Below are 17388 nucleotides of genomic sequence, written 5' to 3'. Positions count from 1 at the left end.
GATGGAAAATAGGAGGGGAGGAGCAGGAGATAATCCAGCTCCAAGCTAAACACATATGAACATTAAGCAAAAGAAAAACCTCTCACTTCAGTTTGCACTGTAAAGCAACCCAAAAATTTGGCTTTGTCTCCTACAACCAATTTGGGTTAATCGATTCCCCTGCCAGCACACCAAATGATATCAATAAAGATGATAGCAAATGGCTAGGTGCGCGGCATTGGTGCCCCGATTTCAGGTTCTAGAGCTTGGTGAAACAGATCTCAAAGATTAGAAAAAGAAAAAGAAAATACCTGGATGAAGATTCCGATGGCACCTGCATAAAAACTTCTAGGGACAGATCTGTACATTAACACAACAAATTAATAATACTGATGATTGTTGACTTGAAAAGAAATACTTTTGAATAGAAGAAAAGGCTTGCATTAGGCCTTGAAGGTTTGTGGCTTGCTGGCTATACAACTGGCTAGCGAGGAAATAATTGACTCATTGACATTTCATTAGTAGAGAATGATTCTTGGATCCCATCAAAACTAGTGGTAGACTTCGTCTGATGACCAAGCAGAAAGAATGCAGGTTGTTGCGGAATTGGCAATTGAATTGAATCATTACTAAGATATGAAACAACTGTAGCCATAGTAGGTCTTGCTTCTGGATTTTCTTGAACGCATAACAACCCAATCTGAATGCACTTGATCATCACTTCATTATAAGATCCAAATTCCTTTAGATTTGAATCCAACATCTCCAACAAGTTTTTATCCATCCATTGCGTCCAAGCCTACATCACAATTAAGTAAAACTAATTATTTCAATCTTACCCTTTTATTACCTTGTTCAATTAAAATAATCTCTCTCTGTTTTGAAAGTTGAGAAGATTACATGAGAAACGTTAATTGAAGAGACTCCATTACTTACAAAGCTCAAGAGGCTATCAGCATATTGTGATTGATCATGAGAACTTGCATTCTTCTTCCCACTCATAATTTCTAAGACTATAATTCCAAAACTAAAAACATCTAATTTTTCAGAATATTGTCCAAACATTGTATATTCTGGAGACATATAACCACTGAAAAAACAATACAACATTTAAATATATCAAACCATATATCAAGATAGATAGAGAGGGTAAAGGAACATTAGAACTTACTATGTTCCAACAATTCTATTTATACTTCCCTCATTTTCATTGATGGCGACCATCTTAGCAAGGCTAAAATCTGAAATTTTTGGATTCACACAAAATATTGTTAGGTTTGAGATTACGATGTATAATTTTAAGGCGAGAATATTCATGAAGATATATAATTCCTCGAGCAACTCCTCCAACGATTCTATAGCGCTCCATCCAATTTAATACCTTGATTTTTTGGGAACCTATGTAGAAATTTGCTGTGAGTAGTCACTAAAGCAGCAGCAGTAGCAGCAACGACGACGACGATGACAGCAACAACGACGACGACGACAACGACAACAACAACAATAGCAGCAGTAGCAGTATTTGTCATAATGAACGCATATGGACCATAAATTATTTAAACTAAAAGTTAAAATGAGTTTAGAATGGTAAACCAAATAAAAAGTTGTCACGTCCCAAAAATAGAGGGTGACCGGCACGGGTGTGAACCACTCTCACATTCCCGTAAGCCTCCAAGTGAATATTTATTCCATTTTTTTTCATTTTTTTTAAGAAAAGAACAAAATTCAATCAAATCATATGAGAATTAAAATAACTTCTTTAAATTCATTATCATAAGAAAGTGTCAACGTTTTTGTAGAAATTTTGACAGAACCTCCTCTGTAACTAGGATCTCTTGAAAACTCTACAACAAAAATTTCTTTTACAAATACCAGTATAATTCAGGAGCATGGCTCCTTCCAGCCATCAACCAATATACAGATCTAAAATAAGATTTATCAACAACCTATGTGGAGCATCTACCCTTTCTTTCAAATCAAAACGACATACAAATCATATATTTACATTAAAGCAACAATACCAATCAAAAAGGTCCACCCACTGTAGCTAGTTGCCCTTTTGAGGTCGATGGTGGGATCATCGTCAGCTAACAAATCTAACGTCAAAGTAATTTTTCAGTGAATAGCATTCCCATGAGGAAAATTCTTAAAATTTTTTAATCAATAATCTCTAATAATGGTGTCAACTAGTTAAAAGTAATTTCACCAAAATTTATAAACATGTAAGTCATAACCATATTTATAAAATAAAAGTAAATTCAAAACAATTTATGTTATCATGCTTCAAGAAAACAATCTGCTCTCATATAACTCAAAGTGATACAAATTACTAGTCAAAATTAAATAAATTTTGAAAACACATATTAATCAACATTTAAAATTTTGAGAACTCAACAGAACAGGTTACAAACGTGGACACTCAGTCCACGAGAGTAAATAACTAAACATAGCTTATGCCACGAAAACAAACGTGGACACACCAGTCCACGAGGGTAAGTAACCAAACGCAGCCGTAGCTACGAAACAAACGTGAACACACAGTCTATGAGGGTGAGTAACCAAACACGGCTCAGGCCACGGAATCAAACGCGGGTACGAAGCCCATGAATACCAAACGTGAAAATCAAACTCACAAAACAAACTAGCTAGTGTTTAACCACAGCGCGCTGCAAGCTAACGGAATTGCCGTTAGCAGCAGTGTTCTGTTTAAAGTCCTCTCAAAAATCGTGTTTCAAACATGCGAGAAAAATAATTATTTCTGAAATATAATCTGCGTTTCCAATACCAAACTCGCATGCATCACTTTAAATTTCAATTTAAGACCTGTTGAAAATAGTCCTTCATAAAATAATATAGGAATTTACGTTATCTAAATAATCAAGAATTTCAAGAATTTAATAAACCAACTCATTCTATAACTCTTTGAAACACATTCCCTGAGGAAACAAATGCATATACCTTTCTTTAAAAATCTCGTATCGATATCACAAAGTTTCAATACTAATATAATTCACAAGAATAAAATATCTCAATGAAAATTTTATTGAAAATAAAAATACTAATAAAATAGATTAAAGGAAATGCTATTCACTTACTTGTTGAAGCTTTAAATTCTCAAAATGTTCCTTGCCTTTAATTTTGGTCAGGGTCCTGTTCTTCCTCGCACCCTATCAAAATATATATAAATAAATGAAATTTTTTAACATAATTCCAAATCAATCACTATCATATTTAGAATTGATCCAAGTGTTATCGTTAAAATCTCTAGTCCCCACCAATTTGTTTTAGCTAAACCATCCATTCATGATTCCATAGCTTGCACACTATATACTTCTTCCACCAAACATTATCCTTCATACTTACAACCTTTCCCACTTTTGAGGTAATTTTTTTTATAGGTTTTGCACCAATTACTTTAGGTGCATAAATTCTAATTATTTAAATTATATATCCAAATCACTCTCCTCCTACCTTTCGTTAATATTTTCTTTAACCATATTTAATTCAATTCAAATCCATTTAGCTCGTAGGATTATGACCCACACCAACACACATATATATAGCAAGTCTTTGAACAAACTTCCAACTTAAATTTGAATCTTCTCCCTCCTATAACAGCACGACATAACAGTAACAAAAGGCATGCATAATATATATATATATATATATATATTCCTTTGTTTTTCTCAGCCACGTACAGCCATACACAGTCACAGGGAAGCCAAATTCTTTTCTGCCACTTTAATCACCAGTTCACATATATACAGGGTAAAAGAAGCCTAAACATGAAGCCTTCTCACCTTGACTCACCACAACAGAAAACCAAGATGAAGAAATTGCAACAGCCAGCTGAACAGGGGAGATATAATCCGAACACTGTCACGATGTACAGCAATGAAAGGAGCTTGACTCCACAGCACTGATACAAGCTTACAACAATAACTCTACTCTAGTTTTGATGCTTTGTGATTTTTCAGCTTAGAACACCCGGACCGAAGAGCATACAGGGAGAACGCGAAAACAGGGAACACGTAACAGTAAAGCAGAGCACAAAGCTCACGGTTGAGCTGGGAAAGGAAGAACTTATGAGTAGAGTCCTCTAGCTCTAACGACCTGGTCCTTCACTCTAATAGCTGCTTGAACGTGAACAACACAGGGAAGCAACAAACTAGAAAAGAAGAAGAAAAACAAAGTCTGTCTGCGTGAAGGAGCGTCTAACCATCACTGAGTAGTGGTGAACCTTCTTCGTCGCCGGTGATAGCCAGAAGTAAAGAGGGGAGAGAGAGATAATTGGTTATGGTAGAAGGTTGGAGAATAATATTGCACAGTCTCAAACTTTCTCTCTGTGTGTATGTGTACCGATCAAATAAGAAGAATGAAAGAAAATTTATCAAATGAGAAGGAGGGCAAGATGGTAATTTCATATAGATAAAAGAAGTAAAAACTTCTCCCCAGTATTGGTTTGAACTTGAGACTTGATATTTACAGGACCAATATCGCCTCCACTGAGCCAATACTTCTCCTTACTATACATATTTCCAATTAATATAACCACTATTAAACACCAACTTATAAATATACACTTATTATTATTATTATTATTATAAATTTTTTTTCTTGGCTATTACAAAAGTAATCAAGACTCCTGTTGGGAACATATTCATAGATAAGTATTTTCTCTTGCTCTTCCACGCAAAATCCTAATAGTGTCACCAAATTTCTATGCTAAAGTTTGGCTATTAACAAAACCTCATACTTGAATTCTTCTACACCTTGGCCAGAACCTTTGGAAAGTCTCTTTACAGCTATTTCTTGACCATTAGAAAGAATACCTTGATATAATGGTTGATTTGGTTAAAAAGGGAAAATATATTAATATATAGATAAGACATAAGCCATCAGTAGTTTTCTAACCTAGTGGCATGCATGTAAACTCTCTCGTAGGTAGGAGATCATGGGTTTAATTTTGTTTATAACCTCATAGTGCTTGCCCCGCTAATTAAAAAAAAAAAACATGAGCATTGATGGCAATTTGTTACCTTATAGACTTGTCCAAATCCTCCTTTGCCTAAACTGTTTTCATGTGAGAACTTATTTGTTGCTGCTTCAATAGTAGCCAAACTGAATTGTAAAGATTCTAAAGTGGCGCCTTCACTTCCAACTAAACAAATAAATCAAAATAATAATATATCCCAATGATAGTTTCAACCAACCAAGTTGTATTTTTTTTATAAACAAAAAAAGATTTATAGAATGAGAAAAAAATTTACTTACAGTATTTTTGTCTTAGTAATATCCCACGACTTTTCTTCATTTTACCCCTTAAGGGATAGTAGGTGAAGCATAAAAGCATCACCAGAACAACAAGAGAAACTACAACAATCACACTAATCTTTGCTGCTTGACCTTTCCTTTTTACTGCATGAATATGAAATACATTATGAATACAAGCTAAAAAAAAAAAAAAAACATTTTAAGTAAAACAGAAGTAGTCATACTTGGCCTAATTCTGAATTATAGGATAAAAAAAATACAAATATGTAAGTTTATAATATCAAACAAAATACACACACACGCAATTGCCAATATCAATTCGTCACATGTGATCAGGCCTTTTATATACAAACTACAGACAATCACTTGCCAATATTAATCTGTTGTGATAACAAATAAAGTTAATTAATTAAATAAGATTAGAGCTTTTAAGTTAATGCTATTCCCTCCACCCCAAATTATAAAATAATTTTGAAAGTATTTTCTCATTTTAAAATATAAAATAATTTAATAAAAATAAGATTTCATTAATGATGTTTAACCATACTGTCCTTCAAAGGGAAATAGAATTAAAATAATCATAACATGATGATATTAAATTAATTCAGCTTATGGAGAGGCGTGTTGTACTGTTTTTTATCATCTTTTTTTTTTCCTTTTTCTTTTTTATAAAACTATCCGTTATTCATGAGCCAAATTAGGTAAAATCATAATTGTGTCAAAGCTATTTCAAAAAATATTTAACACAGCTGCTTTTTTTATATTTCTAAAATGATGTTAAAATCTCAAAATAATGAGAATTTATGATAATTAGATCCCAACAAAAATTTTTAAAAAATTAATTATAAATATTAATTTAGACAATCATAAATTTAGAAGTTTTAACTATAACAAAATATTTAAATTTTAAATATAAATTTCAATTTATAATTGTGATTCATACTTGTAATTTTTTAAATTAATATTATAATTTTGTTCGAAAACTAGACTATCATAAACCCTCAATTTTCAGGATTTTACTGTCACTCCCCATTTTTGAGATGCTAGAAACCCTGATGGCCCTGTGCCTCGTGTCACTAATAAATTCGTCATACTTTTGGTGGTTGCGAGTTCAAATAAATATAAAATTAAATACAGTTTGTTTATATCTATATATAAAAAACAAATTTGTAACATAAATCAAATTAAAATGCAATTATAATATTTATCTAATTGTATATTATCTTCTTAATTATCTTAAGCGGTAAGAAAATGGAAATGATAGATGAATTGTTCTTCCCCTCTCCTGTTGTTATTTCCCCATGTACTCTTTTAGAATTCATTTTTCTGCCAAAGTCAACACAATCTTTTTCATTAGTAGATTTATTTTTTCAAGCAAAAAAAAAACTCTAATAAGTTTGGAAAAACAGACAAAAAGAAATCATGATTAAAGAACATAAGCATTGCAGCTGGGGATAATATGAAAATACATGCAATCTGAAAAAAAAAATTCTTAACAAATTTGTAAACATAAAATCAAATCAATAAAATGTTTGACTTAAAAATAAATATAAAATAATTTATTTATTAAATATATTTTTTAAAAAATATATTAATTACACACTAAAATATTACAAATGTTTTATATTTTTTTAAACATCTAACCTTATAAAAAATATCTTACTTTTTTTAATGAATAGAGTATTTTAAGAGGTAAGAAAAGGGGGAAATGTATATACTAATTGTTCCCCTCTCCTAGTTATTTCCTCATATTATTTTTTTAAAAATTTTATCTTTCTGCCAAAGTCAACACACTTTTTTATAAGTAGATTTACGCTCTCAGACCAAAAAGGAAGAAGAAAATAAATCTTTTGATTACATTATTTTGACTTAATTACAATTCATGTTTGATTGGTAACTCAATTATTATAATTCTAATTTAATTATAATTTAATTTTTGAATTTTTATCTGATAAAATTTAGCCCACATAATTTCAAAAATAAAATTATAAAAATTAAAATTTCATTTTCTAAAATATAGGCACTAATAATTTAAATAGTTAAAACTATAGTGATTGAGTTACATTTAAATATTAAGTTATAATTGAGACAAAACGAGTTAAAGTTTAAAAATTAAGTTACAATTAAACTAAAATAATAGAATTAAATAATTAATTTTGTTCAAAAAGAAGTCTAATTAATATGTTTGGAAAAAGGAGACAGGAAATAAATCACAAGAAAAGAACATGATTAGCATGAGTTTTTCTTGCCGTGATGATCTGAAGAATTTGTGGACACTTGTGGCTGATCATCATCATCATAGTAGTGATACAATTCAAAACGAGAATTGCAGCTGGGATAGTAAATTCTTCCTCCTTGAATATTCAACTCACAACACGGAAGCTCCTCAACAATACCATTCAGACACAATGTGCAATCTTGCACTGATCAGGAGTACACTGAACAAGACAATACAACGTTTGATTCTTCCAAAATCTCACTTCTTTCGTCGCATAATACTTCTTCTTCTTCTTCTCCCCCGCACCAGTTTTGGTCGCCTCACGTGCCGTGTCGCTCATAGTACTGTTCAGAACATTCTTGAGGCCTGCCTGATCAGATGAATTGGCGGGGCTGAACACCACTGATTTAGGACTTGTATCAACGGTGGAGAAGAAGGAACGGTTGGAATACCGAACCATGCACTTGTCATACCATAACGCACTTCTGTCAAGACTGCACGGGGACGTCACCACGGCACATGAAGAGGCCGTAGACGGCGCCAACGGTGGTGTTGTAGAAGTCAGTGTTGACGGAAGTTAAGGAAGAGAGGAGCGCCGTTAAGTCCGACTCAAAGGTACTATCGACAACGAAGGTGTTGATGGCAGAACAATTGATAACCGGTAAGGCTTTACTAGTAGAAGAATATTTGAGAGTAATAAAGAAGAGTCAGAAAATTTTGTGGAAAGCCATATTTGATGATTAATTGTGTGTAAATTTATTGCAGTAGCATGTACAAGAGAAGGAACTGATTTATATGATGGAGAAGCTTGATGTAAGTGAAAGACATTGATGTGACCAATTCTAAGGCCCTTGACTTCTAACTTTTCCTATAATTACCTAACCTAAAATAAAATACATTATCTGATACCTTGCTATAGTGAAATTATAATTTTGTTCATGTTTTATATTTTTTAAAATAAAAAATTTATAGCTCATTTACTAAAATTGGATTCCGAAAGTCAATGACGTGGAGGGAAAATAATAAAACAACATGTACAAATAATATAGATAGAAACATAGGAATAGACTATAGACATAAAAAACTAACGCCACTTGTTGTCTCTTCAACTACTGCCCACCCTCTCATTGCATAGTAACAATATCGATATTTAAAAAAATAGTCCCATTTTTGCGACATTTGAGAGTAATGCAAATGCCAAATTATGGGATGGGAAGAACGAAGAAAATTAGATCTGAAATTATATATAAGGTGACATGACGAGCAAGGCGCGATGACAGAGAAGCAGATATGAGAGATAGAATCCAGATTCGATTTTTTTTTTTTTTTGGATTTTCCAGTGTATGCCTATAACCATAAGACTAATTTTTTGAAAAATTTTAATGTCATTTAAAATGTTATTTTCTTTTAAGTATTGTTCTTCATGTACACTTTCAAAAATTGAACCTTAAAATGGCACTTGAAGAGCTCAAACTACTATTATATATCCATCAGTTATACTTTTCCTCTAAACCTGGCTAATTAAAATGCTACATTGAGACTTGAACTTAAAATCCTATGATAAATTAATTCAACTCTGTCAACTAAAAAAATTTGAATGAAAGTCGCCAAAAGCAACTCCCAGTTGCTTCTAAGGAAATGCCCATTTAGCGGAATCATTCGTTCACTCAAACACTGAAGCGTAAGTGATGCGAAGCAAGGAAAGAGAAAAGGAGAAAAGGAGAGAAAAAGAGGAGAGAGAATACAGATATGAGAAAAATTCAGACGAGCGACAAAAATGATAACAATTTTTTTCAACAATAAAGAATGCGGTATCCCATCGATGAATCTGGTAGAGCCATAGAGGGGTAGAACCGGCGTTTTGACATTCAACTTGCATTTGGATTATGGGCCATCTAAAAATGCTCATCAAACAACGTACTTTTGATTTTCTTTTTACAATAAATATTTTATTTGAATGAAATTGTCCTAACTAATGAACAAGACTAACTGTATAGTTGGCCAAAAAAAGACTACCTGTATAACTCATGCCAAACGAATGGTTGATACTTCCACTTATTGGGTCATCTTTCGGCTTAATATAATGAACATCTATAGAAGGGCCGAGCTCCTATATCTTGTTATTTGGGCTTCCACTTGCTAATAACTAATTACATTTTTTATAAAAAAATTTTTAAGTGAATTAGGTTCTAAGATTCATCAGAGCATGCCTCCATGATAAAGGAAGGCTTATAAAAATATTTACAGATCACCTACTAATAAGATGCTTGCATCAACAGTAGGATTTTAATTCTACAATCTTGTTAATAAAAAACTAAATCCTTACAAATTGAACTAACATTTGTTGGCTAATTAATTACTTTAAGTTTTGAAATATTGGAATGTATTGTGCTAGAAACTAGAAAGTGTTCATGGGATAGGTACTACATGTAAGACCTATATATGGCCTGTTTTGGTTCATGAAATCATTGAGAACATAATGTAATGGAGATTATAATAATTAGTTTGGGGTATTTAATAATATGGGAATCAAATTAATATTTCTAATTAATTAAACTATCATAAAAATAAAAAGACACAACTACCCTTGTGACAAAAAAATGAAGTTTCTAGAGAATGAAAAGAAGGTGGACAACATTGTGGAGAAGCTGAATACCAATGATGTTGCCGCAGAAGGACGGTGACAATGGGGATGGAAGAGGAGTCCGTTTGATTTTTAAAGGGCAATAGTGTCTTCTCATCTTGTAATCCCTTTTTATAGGACTCAACTATCTAAATAAGATGCAACATTTTGACGAAATCTAAATTGCAAATATATGATGTCATCCCTTTTACACATTAGTAAGCCCAACTGACCATTAGAAACCAGCAAAATGCATGGAATTAATGGTTCACCCAAAAAAAAACAAAGAAAGAAATAAATCAGCAAAATGCATTGATGCATGGAATTAAACCAAACGTGCTACTAATATTTTAAATCAATGGTTCAAGTAAAATTTAAAACTTTAAACCTTGATATATATCTAACTTAGGGAAAATTTAAACCCTTTAAAGCATTTATAAAGCTCAATACAAACCTAATAATTTAAGAGAAGCCTAGAAGGATCAATGACTGGATTTGACTAATGAAAAATGGATTATTTTTTTTTTTCGGAAAGCCCTCTCAAGTGATATATATATATATATATATATATTTTAGTATAAGGCTATGATAAAAACTGTGCAAAAAGATTAAAATCTACACATATCAAAAGCCACGAGGCTTATACAATCAAGAGGCAGGTTGATAAAGATTTAGGTATCAAAATCTTCATAAAGAGTCTTGTGAGCCAGGAGGTCAGTGCAATTATTTGTTTCCTTATAGACGTTGTCAAATGTAACAGTCCAATCTCTCATAGAGAGATCTCAAATATTTTTGACAATCCCAAAGAGGGGGTGGGAGTCACAACATCCATTGTTAATAAGTGATAGAGCTTCCAGAGAGTCGGAGTAGACATTAATTTTAGTGAGCTTCTCGTTCCAATAAAGTTTAAGGCCTTTTAAAATTGCATATAGTTCGGCTGTACTAGTGGGGTAATAACCAAGGTTCTTGGAGAATCCCTTAATCCATTTACCCTTGTCATCTCTAATAATGCCTTCACATGAAGCAACACCATAAGTATTGACAGAGCCGTCCACGTCAAGTCTAACCCAACCAAGTTTAGGAGGACTCCATTTAGGTTCATATCTGGTGCTATTGTTGTTTAATTTGTTAATCCTAGATTGAAGCTTTAGGTCATTTGTAATCTATTGCGTGCTGGAGAAGGGAATGTCATTAGTCAACAAATCATCATCAGAATAGATTTTTCTACATCTGGCTTTCCATATATTCCAACAAGCTTTGCATCTGCCACGGGATTCTTCTAGTTATTTGACTGCCAACTTCATTCTTTGAGTTCCAAGTTATCCAATCCTGCACATTATGAGAAAAGAAGGTGTTAAAATATAAAGCATTAACTAAGCTTTTCCAAACCTCTTGGGCTCCTTTACAATCCTGTGGAATGTAGATAGAGGAATCAGAAGCATTACATCCTAGGGGACATGGCCGTTGTTGAGTGTAATTGCATTGAAGACGATCCCAAGCAGCCTTCCAAAGAAAATATTTAATTTTCTTATAGGTGGGCCACTTCTAAATCTTGGACTAGATGTCAGATTTGTTTTCATTATTTTGGATCTCCAGAGCTTTATAGGCAGATTTAATGGAGAAATTTCCATCAGAAGATGCCCTCCAAATTATAGTATCTTCTTCACCTTGTTGTGTAAGAGGTCGGACAAGAGCAATCTGTCTCAACACGTCTAGATGAAGATAGCACTTTAAGAGATCAAAATGCCATCTGCCTACAGTATTGCAGAAGTCTGAGACACGAGCATGGAGAACATGGTTAGCATTGTGGAAAGCATATTTGACAAGAGGGTCAGGTAAAGGGGACCATTTATCATACCAAAGGAATATTTGATCACCATTACCCACTTTCCAACCAACCTGAGACATAAACTTATCCCAGACTTTACATATACCGCTCTAAGTAAAAGAATAAGAGCTAGGATAAATTACCATAAGGATAACAGGTTTATTACATTTGTACTTGTCACACAATACTCATACCTAGAGGCAATTGGGTTTTGAGATGAGACCCCGGTAAAGTTTCATGATATAAGCTATATTTTGACTCTTAAGCTTCTTAATGCCAAGTCCACCTTCCTTTTTATCAAAAGTAATGCGGTCCCAAGAGAAAAGGTGAGGCTTTATATTTCCGTCTGAAGAGTCCCAAAGAAAATTTCTAGATATTTTTTCCAGATCAGTCAAGATGTTATCAGGTAGAAGCATAATTTGCATGGCATAGCTAGGTAAAGCGGATAAGATAGACTTGATTAGCATAGATTTTCTGGCAACATTAAGATGATGACTTCTCCAACTAGCCAGACGGGAATGTGTTTTATCAAGAAGAGGAGCAAAGGTAAGCTTAGAAGCTTTTTCATGTATAAGAGGAATTTCAAGATATTTTTCAACATTTTTAGTGATTGGAATTCGTAACTCCTTGCTAATTTGAGTAGCTCTACTGATGTTAACATTCTTGGAGCAGAATAATCTAGATTTATCAGTATTAATTTTTTGACCTAAGGCACTACAGAAGTCAATGAGACATTATTGTATGGTCATTGCTTGAGATAGAGAGGCTTCTGCAAAGAGTAACAGATCATCAGCAAAAAATAAGTGTGATATAAGAGGCCCATTAGGAGTCAATCCAATTGGCTTCCATTCATTTTTATCAATACTACTAAGAATGCAATAACTTAAACATTCAATACAAAGAGCACATAGGTAGGGAGAAAGAAGATCCCCCTAACGGATGCCTCTTGAAGGTTTGAATTCTTCAGAAGATTCCCCATTTCAAAGAACTCTCATCTTAGTGGAGGAGATGGCAACATAAATTAATTTTCCAAGAGGGATATTTATTCCAACTGATATAAGAGTATCATTAATGAAGTTCCATGATAGCCTATCAAAAGCCTTCTTAAGATCAACCTTCAAAGCCATAAAACCTTTTTTTCCTGTTCTGTTTCTCATAGAATGAATGACTTCTTGGGTAATAATGATATTGTCACTACTTTATCTACCTTGGATGAAGTTGCATTGATTATCACTGATAAGATGATTCATACAAGCACGTAAATAATTAGAGATAATCTTGGTGATTATTTTATAGCTCACATTGCAAAGAGAAATAAGACAAAAATCTTTCATGCAAGTGGGGTGGTCGATCTTAGGAATCAAAGTGATGAAAGTGTCGTTTATCTCTCTAATAGAATTGGAATCTCTAAAAAACTTTTTGATAAGATTAATAATGCTATGTTTGAGATCTTCCCAATAAGAGTGGATGAACCCGCATTAATGCCGTCAGGGCCTGGAGCTTTAAAGGCCTCTATGTCAAAAGCGGCATTCTTGATTTCTTCTTCAGTGACGTCTCTGTGTAAGGATTGCAACTGAATATAAGAGAGAATAGGGAAGCTTCTTTCAGTGGAAAGTATAGGGTTGGAATTATCTTCTTCCTTAAAGAGCTTATCAAAATAGGAAACAGCCATCTTTTTAAGGATAGTTTGGTCTTGGATCCAAGTATCCTCATCAGCTTTGAGGGATAAAATTTGATTCCTTTTTTTTCTAATGATGGATGTAGCATGGAAAAATTTATATTCTGATCTCCCCATTTAAGCCATTTACATCTTAATTTTTGAAACCAAATCAATTCTTCTTGCATGAGGACTTTGTTATAGTCATCCCAGAGAGTCTTTTCCAACTTCCTTAGAAAATGATTATATCTAAGATTCCTGTTTTTATTAATTCCTTCCAGCCTTTGCATAATTCTTTTCTTTTTAGAAGAGATGCTACTGATGTGTTTGTTATTCCAAAGGGTGGTAGAGGTAGCAAATTTGGAAACTCCTTTATTCCAGCTATCAGTAGTCCAAGAATCATTAACAATAATATGAAAGGATTCTTCAATCATCCAAGCAGCATGACAACGAAAAGGTTTATTTTGGTGCTTTTGTTGTTCTTCCTTTCGTAGTTGAACTCTGATTGGACAATGGTCAAAGCCATATTTAAGAAGGTGGAAGGAGTTGGCCTAATGAAATTGGAGTCACCATTCTGTGTTATAGAAAGCCCAATCAAGAAGTTCTTTAATATTGCCTTTTTTCCAAGTATATCTGTCACCATGGAATAGTTTAACTCAATTAGTTTAGAAGAATCTATGCAATGTCTAAATTGTTTCATAGACCTTCAATTAAAACTATCACCCCTAGATTTATCTTGACATGAAAGATACTAGTTGAAATCACCAATAATGAGCTAAGGTTCATCAGTATTATGTGCAGTAGAAGTAATAGAATTCCAGAGGAGATCATGGTTATAAGGGTTAGGATTACCATAAACACAAGAGAGCATGTAGACATTATTTGAAGCTAAATGGTTGACCCTGCAGTGTAATAATTAGACATTAGAATATATATATATATATATATATTCAATATTGACAATATTATTATTCCATAATAACCAAATATCGCCAGTATAACCAGTAGTCTCGACACGAATCCAGTCAGAAAAACTAATTTTTCTCATAATTTTATCAGTCTTAACACCACTAGCTCTAGTTTCCAATAAGATAAAAATTTAAGTATTATACATTTTGGTGATTTCTGTGATACAATTAGGAAAGGTTTTTGCACAAGAGCCTCTACAGTTCTAGCAAATTATATCCATAGAAAAAGAAATGAAGAAGATAAACCTGGATTAAAGATTATGCTTTTGAGATTTATATAACATCTTCAAGTTGATCATCACTGAATTCATCATCTTCTAGATCGTCATTTTGGGCTTGAATATTATAATCTTCATCATTGAGAATATCCTCTTCAATATCTTTTTGGATGAAATTTTCTTGGATAACATTAGAATTTGAAAAATTGTCATGAATTTCCATATTGAAGAATTCGTTGAATTGAGTTTTAAGGACAATGTTATGGTTAAACGCTAGGTCAGGTGGCTCCTTTTGATCGAGGAGAGGACTAGCAATGACTAGGGGATTAATTTGAGAATTTTCAGTGACGTTATTATTTGTTGTCCAAACGTTTAGATCAGGGGAGAAGTGAACTCCAGCTTCATTATCTCCAGTCATGTTGTCTCCAGATTCAGTCTGTATAATTATCATGTTTTTGGGCTTATCTGAAGAGTCTAAAGTTCTCTTGCTCCCGTTAATAACATTGTGAATTCTCTTTGTGGGCTTATGGATTGCGTTATTGGGATGAGGTATACTTGGACCATTGTTTGTCAAGCATATTGTTTTTAGGCCCTCCTAATTGAAGCTTGGCCTAGCTCTTATAACCCTTTTTCCCTTATCCTACGTGCCCGGCTCTAATATCGAAGATGGTTTAGTTGCTGCATCTTGTTCGCTAGGTCTGCTCCTTTTAATTCCTGCCACTTCTTTCTTCTTCTAAACTTATCTAATAGATTTCGTAGGTGTGTTCTTAACTGTACCAGTAGCAGGGGCTGATTCAACTCTTCTCTAGTCTTCGGTATTGCATTCTAGGGTGGCTAAGACATCAAATCTCATCCTAGATGAGAGATTTGGTATATGATTATGATGTGGTGGCTTGCTATCTATTGGGTATCTTGAACTTTGAGCTTTCCTTGAGCATCGGACTTTCATGAATTTGCCAAACTCTTCTTCTGGTACGTTCTGGCTTTTTTTTGATGAACTGATGTTCTATTTTCTTTTCTCTACCATTCTTGTCTGAACGTCTGTTGATTTTTGATTGGCTAGTTGTTCTTTAATTCGATTTCTGTGGGTTTATTTTTGGGGTTTTGAGGACAGTTGGTCTTATTATGGTCGTAGCATCCATAACCGAAGCAAATGAGGTTTAAGCTCTCATATTCTATGTTATATAACTCGTCTCTGATAAGAATTCTAGGGATAAGCTTTTTTTGGAGATCAACTTCTATACTGATTCTCACAAATTTACCCTTTTCAGTCTTACCCTGCTCATCCTTAGATATAGAATCTGATAGAGAGTTGGAGTCTACTTTAAGCATTTTTCCTATACGATTACCTAGCTACCAAAGCACTTCTTTATCATAGCATTGTATTGGGATATTGGTCAGCCTGACCCAAAGAGCGATTTTACCAAGTGAGTTGGAATTATGATTAATGTTAGGAGAACAACGTTGAACAAGGATGCAATGGTCAGAAATATTCCAAGGACCACCATTTAGAATATTGTCATACGCAAAAAGGTCCTTAGTTCTAACAATGTAATAGCTATTTACAAGATCTATCAATTCAAAGTCTTTGAGCTTCCATAATTTTGCTAACCTTAATTTAAGAGATTTGGGGTTTAGTTGTAACCCCAGTGTGTTGATGACAATTGCATCCATCTAAGGCAAGCAAATTTTTTTCCATTCTTCATCAGAGATCTATAGTGATGGGTATTGAGCCATCAACTTTTTAGTTCTTTCAGAAGGTGCCCAATCTTGATCTAATTCTTTTGCAAGTGATTCATTTCTGCTATTAGGATTTCTGTCTAAATTAATACCATAGCAGCCATTATATCCAATCAAAGAATCTTTGCAGGAGAGGTGCTTTGGTCCTTTGATGAACATCTAATTTGCATGATTGGATTTGATTGTTAGCAGCTTCATTCATCTGCATATCCATAGGTTGCCCTTGTGGATCATTGTTCTGACCTTTGTTTGAATCTGAGTTGTTCTGTAGAATCTGTAATTTTAAAGCTTGATGTGTTTCTGAATTTTATCAGCCATGACTTCATCAGCTTTAGTGGTATTTCTAACAAATAGAACAATATCTTCTGAGGACGCAGGGGGATTTGTAGTCTGCTTGTGATGTGAGGAGGTAGAGAAGGTGAAGTTTGCATCAATCTTGGACTTAAGATTCATGAGGAAGAAATAGAGAGAAAGCTGAGAAGGATTCAAAGAAGATAATCCTTCTCTCCAGCAGGCTAGAGAGAAGGAGGAGCTTCTTAACTTGTATGGACCAACATTTATTCTCAAGTTATATATATTTCACTACAGTGAACCACATACGCTAAATAGCTCTCCAAATTCTTTTGATACTTTGGTCAACTCTCAAAGTCTATATCTTAGGCTCTATATCTCCAACCAAGCTGGGTCAAATGCCCACATGAAGAGAGATTTGGATAAGAACTAACCAAAAACATTAATTTTAGGGAGAAGCCATAGAAGGTCCACCAAAGAAACAAAATTTCTCTGCAGACTCAATGAATTCTTGTATTTATCTGGAGAACTAAAAACCTCAAGTGCAATTATTTTTTAAGATGAAAAGACTATAATGTCTTTAATAAGTGAA

The 17388-nt window shown here is 33.4% G+C and overlaps 1 pseudogene; it reads right to left on the bottom strand.

Moving 5' to 3' along the window:
• Positions 1 to 463: 463 nt before the first annotated feature.
• On the bottom strand, positions 464 to 8198 carry LOC129304632 (cysteine-rich receptor-like protein kinase 44; annotated as a pseudogene).
• Between the last annotated feature and the right edge of the window lie 9190 nt (positions 8199 to 17388).

The sequence above is a fragment of the Prosopis cineraria genome, unplaced genomic scaffold, assembly GCF_029017545.1.
Source record: "Prosopis cineraria cultivar Desert tree isolate PC_DT_omini unplaced genomic scaffold, ASM2901754v1 PC3, whole genome shotgun sequence".
Classification (NCBI taxonomy): domain Eukaryota; kingdom Viridiplantae; phylum Streptophyta; class Magnoliopsida; order Fabales; family Fabaceae; genus Prosopis; species Prosopis cineraria.
Note: the sequence above shows the minus strand (reverse complement) of the source record. Positions and strands in the feature narration are given on the sequence as shown.